Source organism: Lipotes vexillifer, unplaced genomic scaffold (assembly GCF_000442215.2).
Source record: "Lipotes vexillifer unplaced genomic scaffold, Lipotes_vexillifer_v1.1 scaffold442, whole genome shotgun sequence".
Classification (NCBI taxonomy): domain Eukaryota; kingdom Metazoa; phylum Chordata; class Mammalia; order Artiodactyla; family Lipotidae; genus Lipotes; species Lipotes vexillifer.
This window is the reverse complement of record NW_006790311.1, coordinates 1,585,011-1,594,903: the sequence shown is the minus strand read 5'-3', so window position 1 is coordinate 1,594,903 and position 9,893 is coordinate 1,585,011. Positions and strand designations below refer to the sequence as shown.

Sequence of the window (9,893 nt, the reverse complement as noted above, 5' to 3'; positions counted from 1 at the left end):
AGCATTCACAGAATGAAAATTGTTTCCCTAATTTATTCACTTATTTTGGCTTACGAACTTTTGAATTTGACTGAGAAGCCTGTTCCTAAAAGGCTGAGGAACTCCCTCCCTCCCTCTAGACCTGCTGGCTTCTTTACTGTTCCTCAAACAGGCCTGCAGCACTCTGGCCTTGGGGCCTTTCTTTGTATGGCTGTTCCTTCTGCTGGACCTTCACCACCACCACCACCACCCCCCACCCCCCTCGCCCGCAAATCCACACAAGTTTCCAATCCTTTGCTCAAGTCAGACCTTCTCAATGATGCTACCCTGACCACCGTATCTGAAGCTGCAGGCTCCTCACTCACTGCATCAACTGCTCTACTTTTAATTTCACAGTTCATACCACCCCCAGTATACTAGTTATATTTATTAGTAGTATAATAAAGATATTAATTACGCTTATTATTTGCCATCTGCCTCCTCCCACTGGAATATAAACTCCTCAAAGGTAGGGATCTTTGTTTAGTTCACAATGCAGCCCAAGATGCTAAACGGTGCCTGGCACAGAGTAGGCATGCAAATACTTACTGAATGAAGTAACTGAAATCTAAGATGTTGCTCATGATCAGAATTACAAGAAAGAAATTTATCGTGCAACAGAGAATGCATTTCTAATTAAAAGAAACACCCTGTGACTGCTTTTAATGCAACTAGGACCATAAAAGGCCATTTCTTTTTAAAATGGAACAAATGGGAAAAGACAAATTCCTGTGAAAATTGCGTGCACAGTAAATCAACATCCAGGCTATCACTTTTCAGATACACCAACAGTCACAACAGGGAGTGAAGGTAATCTGATTCCAGCAGGCAAAAGAAGCATTTCAGACTTAAAAGTTTTAAGACTATCCCTCTGACATTAAATGAAAAATTTTAGATGTAAATCATTTATATTTTTATAACTCAAGTTTCTGATATCTAAGATGTAAACTGATGTAGATTCTTAACGCAGGAACCCTTTCTGGCAAACAACTCAAAGACCTTAGTATTTAGGGCTAAGAAATCAGTTTCTTTTATTCAATATATTAAATCTATCCTAAGTGTTTTACAACTAGAGAGGAAGAAAGTCTTTTGTAGCAGCAAAAGGGATTTCAAAACACAAACTGGGGCTTCCCTGGTGGCGCAGTGGTTAAGAATCCACCTGCCAATGCAGGGGACACAGGTTCGAGCCCTGGTCCGGGAAGATCCCACATGCCGCGGAACAGCGAAGCCCCTGCACCACAACTACTGAGCCTGCGCTCTAGAGCTCACGAGCCACAACTACTGAAGCCCGCGTGCCTAGAGCCCGTGCTCCGCAACAAGAGAAGCCACCGCAATGAGAAGCCCTCATACCGCAACGAAGAGTAGCCCCCGCTCGCCACAACTAGAGAAAGCCCGCGAGCAGCAACGAAGACTCACCGCAGACAAAAATAAATAAATAAAATAAATAATTAAAGAAAACCCCACAAATTGGATTAAGTCATGGTTTAAAATCACTCAAAGGCTTCTCTGGGTTTAATAATACAAAACTCCTCATCCTGCCAGCAAGACCTGGCCTGGCCTGGCCTCTCCAGTCCTCTTGACAACATCCCTTCCAGCCCTCTGCCTCACCCACACAGAACACATCACACACCTTCCCGGCTCACCCAGTCTTTGCTTAGAGCACTATACTCTGCCAGTGAAACAGGAAGGAAAGGGGCAGGGCACAACCTCTGAAAGAATAACATAGCCTGAGGACATGACATAAACTGATTTAAACCAAATGGGTCCAAGATGGCGGACAATTCAACTTCCACTACACCTTGAGCCTCAGTATACACTCACTGTAACACATCAGCAAGGTAAATGACACACCCACAGGCACCATGACAGTTCCAAGGATCCATAAGGATCAAAAAGTGGGCGCTGGCCCCATTCCTGGAAATCCCCGCCCCTTCCCTAAATAGCTGGAATACACCTCCCACTCATTAGCCTATGAAATTACCCACCCCTATAAAAACTGACAGCCCCATACCCTGGTGCCTTTCTCACCTTCTGAGATGGTCCACACTCTGTGGAGTGTGTTTCTCTCTAAATAAATCTACTTCTTACCTATCGCTTTGTCTCTCACTGAATTCTTTCAGCAACGAGACATCAAGAACCTGAGCTTCATTAAGTCCTGAGACCAGGTGTGTGATCTCAGTTGGAAGACTGTGGGTTTTGGCCGGGTTCGAGTCCTGGCATGTGGGTTCAAGTCTCAATCCGAGGTGCAGAGTTTCAACTGGCAACCATGAAGGGACAGTGATAAGGTAAGAAAATGTTGAGAGTTACGTCTTGGTCCTAAAGAGGCCTGTGGGATGCCACAAGCCAGGCATACTAGGGAAGATGCTCTGCCGATGTCTGCTCCTTTTTGACTGGCGGGTCAACCCTGTATACTTATGCACATCCAACAGCAGGTCCTGGACAGAACTGTTCATCTCTGTGCTCTTCTCCTAGACTCTGAGATATTTCTCCTACATTCTTGCATTCTTGTTCATTTCTGCTCTATTTCTTTCTTCTATTAGCCCCAGAAGACCTGTGAGACCACCAAGATGTACTTTTTATTACTTTTACTCCCCTCCCTCTGTTCCTGCTCAATTTCTTCCTTCCTCCCTTCCTCCCTCCCTCTCTCTCTCTCTTTCCCCCCCTCTTTCTTTCTTTCTTTTTCTTTCTTCTGTTAACCCCAGAAGACCCGTGTGACCACCAAGGTGTACTTTTTATTGCTCTTACTCCCCTCCCTCTGACCCTTACAAATGCTGACCCTTTATTCCCAACTTATAGCTAGACCAACTCCCGTTCATCGTCAATACTCTTGGGGACGTCTTCTGTGCCATGTCTCTGTGACCTCTGGGGCTCTAACACCAGGTTGGGAGACTACCTTGGAAGCGATAGCATCTAAAATCGTTAAGTGCAAATCTTGACTAAATTGCACGGTGGATTTTGAGTTAAGAGTGGAATTTTGGATAGCTCGGGACATAGAGACGTCACCTCAAGCTTGTCTGAAATGGGTCAGGCTGCATCAATCCCACCCAATACCCCTTTGGGCCATATATTCTGGGATTGGGAAGATTTGGACAACAGAAATTTAAAGGAAAAAACTCAGTAGGTTATGTAATCAGGTTTGGCCACCATATGAGTTAGGAGACTTAAAATGGAGTGAAATTTTCATGGCTTTGTATCTAGGCAATGGAACCCAAAAGGATGAAAGAACTGTCATCTACTTTAGGAAAGTTCTTGCAAGTACCTTCCCTGGATCAATCTCAGTAATCCCTTAAGAACAAGAGAATGATGGACCAGTGGGAACGTAGGAAAGTGGCTAAGCTTGTAACTGTAAACTAGCTTATATTCCATTCAGGGTATTTGGATTTCTTCCTAATAAAAAATTAACTGAAAAATATTCTCTTCAATCTGTAAATGAACTGAGGGATGAAAGCACTGCTTAGACCTGAAACAAGAATCTGAAAGCTCCAAAAAGAGGTTATTATCTGCCACAGAGGCCCACCAGAGCTAGAAAGACTAGGCTGATAGAAGAAACAGCTTTAAAAGCATTGCTTTGCAGAGCAGGCAGCATCAGTCTTAAAAAGTGGCCAGTGAAAATAATTAAGGAAAAACGATAGACGAGAGAAAAACAGGTTAGGGAGACCTAAAAACATACTTTCATAAAGAGCGAAGGAGGTCAATGCAAGACTGAGGAGTCACAGGGAGAGACAAGAGGGCTGGATGGCCTGGGCCCCGAGGTGGGGACAATGCATGGGGGCGGAGGGAGTGGGGGAAAGCACTTCTGTTTTCTGAGAAAACGAACAGGTTGCAGGTAGGCACCCGGGAATGAGTTTAGGGTACAGCGAAGCAGAAAGAACAAGTGATCCCATTTGGTTCTGTGGAGAAAAGCAGTTTTCAGGAGGAACTCTTGAAGCAAGTGTAAGCATCCTGGTTTCACGCTGACATCAATTCAAAAAACTGTATTCTTAAGAGTTTGCCCCTGCTTTTACACCACATGTTTTCTTATACGTAAATCCCCTTCGGGTTTTTTTTTTTTCCTCCTAACTTTTCTTCCTTCATTTATTTACCTTAGTGTCTTAGTAAAATTAACTTTTTAAAATACTAAGTACTTGTTGATTCACCCAAAGAGCAGGAGAGCATGTTTCTAGAGCAGAAGAAAGAGAGAAGCAGTGCATTTCTAGTGACTGAGGCCAGTGGGCGAGTTGGGGTGATGGAACCGGAAGTGAGCAGAGGGCTGGACCCTCCAGGTCCCCGTGGACATGCCTTAGTGGGGTCTAGAGAGCTGTGGTGAAACGCTAAGTTCTTATCACATTCATTCTGGCAATAGATCACAAACCTGCTTCAATGTGGAGAGCAGGAAACTGAAAACTATAATGGGCTCTCATTAAAGCTGTCATATCCATATGACAAGAATGGATATTATGAAAAATGATCAAAGGAAAAGAAAAGATTGGGAGAAAAATCACAGGAATCATAGAAGAAAATGTCCCGGGATTGAAGGACATGAATTTCCAGAATGAAAGGGTCCACGGAGCACTCAGAATAGTCAATGATGAATACCTGCACCAGGGCACATCATCGTGAAACTCCAGCCCACCAGGGATAGAGAGAATGTCTTCAAACTTCCAGTGAGGGAGAAAAGAAAAACCAAACCAACAAAAGAAGGTTTGTAGAAAAGGTGTGAACCACCACACCTCCAGGGCACTTACAGATGCCGGGAAGGACAACGAGGCCTTCAAAACTCTGAGGGAAAATTATTTCTAACCTGGGACTCGATTACACTTCCAAACTATCAAACAAGTTTGTGGGCAAAATAAAGTCTTTCAGATACTTCTTAGGATGTAAGATGTGAGCCAAGAGATGGGATGGCATGGGGGCCCGCCCAGGAGGAGAGCAAAGGTCAGCTCCTGCAGGATACTGACAGGAAGCAGCCAAGGGAGGAGGAAGGTGATGCAGGGCTCCAGTAAAAAATGGAAGCGATACGCTCGAGCCCAGAGATAATGTTACTGATATGAATGTGATTAATACGTTAGAGCATTTGGAAAAAAATTAGCATAGCTAAGTGAAATAACCAGGCAAAGGTGAACCTACACACATGGAACAGCAACGCAGGATCACCTGGCTCAACCAATGGTGGACGCCATTGGGCAGAGGTATAAATACAGGAGTGTCTGCTGGGCGGGAGGGAGGGAGGGAGACTTGATTCCTGGGCCCTAACTCAGCATTCACTGAATCAAAATTTCTAGAGGAGTGATCTGTAGCTTTAAAAGTACCTCAGGTGATTCTTATCATCAAGCAAGTTGGGGGAATGCTGACTAGTACTTTGGGGTCAGTAAACTCAGAGTGGATTTGGTTTTCTGAGTCAGTTAACAGTGCAGCTCTCTTTATAACAGCTAGTGTAAGTCATTTGCATTAAACCAACAATATCATTAGAGCAAACACAGCATATTCCAATCACTAACAATTAATACACACATACACACACACCCCCCCCCAATCCACATCTTTTTATATGGTCAATTAATCTCTGACAAAGAAGGTAAGAATACACAATGGGGAAAAGACAGTCTTGTCAATAATGTGTGGGGAAAACTGGACCGCTACCTGCAAAAGACTGAAAGTGGGCCACTTTCTTACACCATATACAAAAATAAACTCAAAATGGATTAAAGAGTTAAATGTAAGACCTGAAACCAAAAGCTCCTTAGAAGAAAACATAGGCAGTACACTCTCTTGGTCTTAGCAATTTTTTTTGGATCTGTCTCCTCAGGCAAGGGAAACAAAAGCAAAATAAACAAATGGAACTACAGTACATCAAACTAAAAAAAGCCTTTGCACAGTGAAGGAAACTATCAACAAAACAAAAGGCAGCCTATGAACAGGAGAAGACATTTGCAAACAACATCAGGTAAGGGGTTAATACCCAAAATATACAAAGAATTCATACAACATAACATCGAAAAAACCCAAACAACCTGATTAAAAAATGGGCAAAGGACCTGAATAGACATTCTTCCAAGAAGATATACAAATGGCCAACAGGCACATGAAAAGATGCTCAACATCACTAATCATCAGGGAAATGTAAATCAAAACCACAATGATATACCATCTCATACCTGTCAGAATGGCTATCATCAAAAAGACAAGAAGTAGCAAGTGTCTTTATGGTGAGAATGAGAGAAAAGGGAACTCTCGTGCACTGTTGGCAGGATTGTAGACTGGTGCATCTATTACAGAATATCGTACAGAGGTTCCTCAAAAAATTAAAAAAAGAATTGCCATATGATCCAGTGATTTCACTTCTGGTATTTACCCAAAGAAAAAACACGAATTCGAAAAGACACATGCACACCAGTGTTCACTGCAGCATTATTTACAATAGCCAAAATATGGAAGCAAACTAACTGTCCACCGATAGATGAATGGATAAAGAAGATACACACACACACACACACACACACACACACACACACACACACACACAGACACAGGAATATTACTCAGCCATAACAAAAAAGAAATCATGCCACTTATGATAACATGGATGGATCTAGAGAGTATTATGCTAAGTAAATAAATCAGAGAAAGACAAATACCATATGATCTCACTTACATGTGCAATCTAAAAAAACAAAACAAAATGAAAACAGACTCACAGATACAGAGAACAACAGGTGGTTGCCAGAGGGGAAGCGGGGTGGAGGTGGGGGAGAAATAGGTGAAGGGTACGAAGAGGTACAAACATCCAGTTATAAAATAAATAAGCCACAGGGATGTAACATACAGCATAAGGAATATGGTCAATAATATTCTAATAACTTTGTATGGGGACAGATGGGTAACTAGACTTAATGCAGTGATCATTTCATAAAGTATGCAAATATCAAATCACCATGTTAGCACACCTGAAACTAACATACCACTGTATTCAAACTATATTTCAATTAAAAAAAGCCACATCTTTAACTTATTGATGAAATTTTCAAATGCTACAGAAAATAGGTTTATTCAACTTAGCCAACTATCTGTTGCAAAGACCTTCTTGAATTTCTCTAGGGATCCTCATATCCTCTGACTTTTATCAACATGGTTGAATAATCCCTCAATTTTCCATTGTCCATGTTCTGGAAACAGTTTCTAGGTTCACCCTTCCAGTGTATATTCCTTTTCCCATAAGATACTTGGTCATCTTCATTTATATAAATGCTACAAAATACATAGCTCTTTAAGATGTTGAAAATGCTCCAATGTAACATTCTTGTTTTATAATCAAAAAATGCTGACTAATAATGTGAGTACCTACTACACAGTAGGAACCAGATATATTTATCTTGGTGCTCATCACAACAATCTTATCAGGTAGGTATTATTGGTTCCATTGCACATATGAAGAAACTGAGGCTGAGAACTCAGATTAAATGCTTGTAAATAACAAAGCATGATGCAAATCCCAGTCTGTTTTTGAAGCTCATGCTGTTTCTAAAACACTAAGCCTGCCTCATTTCCTGCAAGCACTGGAATTTCAGTGATCATCAGGTTGTTTACTCCACCCCCCTTTTTGGATGAGAAATTTAGGGTACAAAACTTTGAAGTGATTCCCCTAAATGGCAGAATGAAACCAAATTCCATAGCTCTTGACTCTTACTCTATTTTTATTCCACAAATCTATGCACTGATGCTATACTAGGTGCTGGACAGGGCTAGTATTTATTGAGCATTAACTACGTATGGGGGTCTACAGGGCTTTAACCTGCATTAACTCACTCGATCCTCATGGTGGTCTTAGGGTAGATATTCTTCCCATTTTACAGGGTAAAAAAACTAAAGTGAGAGAGATTAAGTAGCTTGCACAAGGTCACACAGCTAGCAAGTGGCAGAGCTGGATCTGAAACCCAGTCTACATGACTCCGAAGTGCAAGCTCTTAGCATCTCCAAGGTCTACAGTCCACATTATCTCTTCTGAATGCCCATATGGTTTTAGTCTAATTAAAAGTGTACACATGATGTGTGGACCCTTCTTTCAACCTGATGATTCAAACAAATGAAGTGTTAGAAAGTGAGACCAACAGGAAAATCTGTACACTGACTGGTTGCTTGGTGGTACCAAGGAATATATTTTTTAAGGTGTGATGATGGTATTGAGGTTATGCTGAAAACTAGTTCTTATCTTTGACAGATACATACTGAAGTGTTTACAGATGAAATGATTATTTCTGGGAATTGATTCAAAACTGTCTGGGAGTTTGGAGTGTAGAACGAGACTGGCCCTGTGTCGGCTGGATGTATTAGAAGCTGGCTCATGGGTACAGGGGGTTTATTAGAGTTTTCTCTATCATGTAAACGTTTGAAAATGTCCACAATTCAGAAAGAATGCACACAAAAAAGAAAGAAAAAGATGAGAAAAACCATGCTATTTTAACAGTATTTGGGAAACAGAAATATGAATGATTTTCCCCCACTCTACTTTTTGTATTTTCACATTTTCTATATTACTTTTATAATAGAAAACATAAAATAAGCTACTTAAAGAAATTCCCCCCCCCCAAAAAAAGAAATTCCCTATCTTCTAAAAATAGGCAGAGCAAGTCTGCCCATAATCTAATGAGGTCAAAGCATCATGACGAAAGCATTTCCCATCCCTTTATCAGTTACCTACCATTCACGCACTTTAAAAAAAGGCCACTTTTTAAGGACAAGTGTGGTCTTTAAATATTAAACTAACCAAGAGCATAAAGGCACATAAGGGCAAAACAGATTAGACACAGACTTAAGAAAAATAATTATGGTAACTAGACTTGTGGCGGTGATCACTTTGTAGTGTATATAAATGTTGAATTATAATGCTGTACAACTGAAACTTAAATAATAATAATTAAAAAAAGAAATTAACCCCCAAACCAGATATGGTCAGGTAAAAATGGGTTACATTTCAAGGGATAATTAATATATAACATGCTTTGGTTTGAAAAAAAAAAAAAAAAAAGACTAACTGGTGATACAGTTCCTCTTGATAGTTAGGCAGAGTTTGGGACAAAGACTTTGAATGCGTAATGCTGACCTTCCTAATGGTCACATGGGCCACGGGACAGGGATCTATCTCCTCGCCAGTGTACGGCCAGGTGGGGATGGGACAGCCACAGCTCACAGGCCAGCTGTCTTCCGTGGGTCGCCGCCAGTTTTCCTCAGTGACACAACAATAATTTCCATGTGTGTCACAGTATGAAAGAAGTTTGGGAAGCAGTGTTAAAGCTAGACCTGCCCTGACATTGCTCAAAAGCTGAAAAAAAGTGAAACAAGGGGCAACAGTACAATGGAATCTCTTTGAAATGCTGGCATGGAAAAAAGAACTAACACACATGGTATAGGTCAATACCATTGTTTTCTAATTTTTTTCCTATCTGCACTCCTTTCCACAACCCACCTAGGAAATCTGAAGGTGTATTCCAGCAGCACTCAATGAAGTAACCTCCAAACATAAATGTTAGCTCAGTGGCATAAGGTTAAATTGTGGGGACAGGATTAAAATCCTGGTTCTCTGTGCCAATGCTAAATGTACTCAAGGTAAGTCTGAAATAAATTTCACTTGTTAAGAAAGAGAAGCACTTAAGTGTCAGTGGAAAATCTTGATAGAAGCTTAGAGCTAGTAAGGATCTTCTTTTAAAAGACAAATAACTGAAGCCCAAATTACTCGCTCAAGTTCACAAGCAGCTGACCTGGGACCAGTCCCCAGATCTCCCAGTTGCAGACAACTGCTCTTTCCAGGGCACCTCCAGAGAACTGCTAATTGCTTCTTTGAATCTCTCTAAAACCATAAAACGATATCCAAGTACTTCCTGCTCCTCAGGGAAACTGAACCG

The 9,893-nt window shown here is 41.3% G+C and overlaps 1 protein-coding gene across 1 annotated transcript in view; it reads right to left on the bottom strand.

Annotated features, from left to right (window-relative positions):
* The window catches only part of SIRAL1 (SIR2 antiphage like 1), a 47,221-nt gene that overhangs the window by 33,581 nt on the left and 3,747 nt on the right, over nt 1-9,893 (bottom strand). The window lies entirely within an intron of this gene.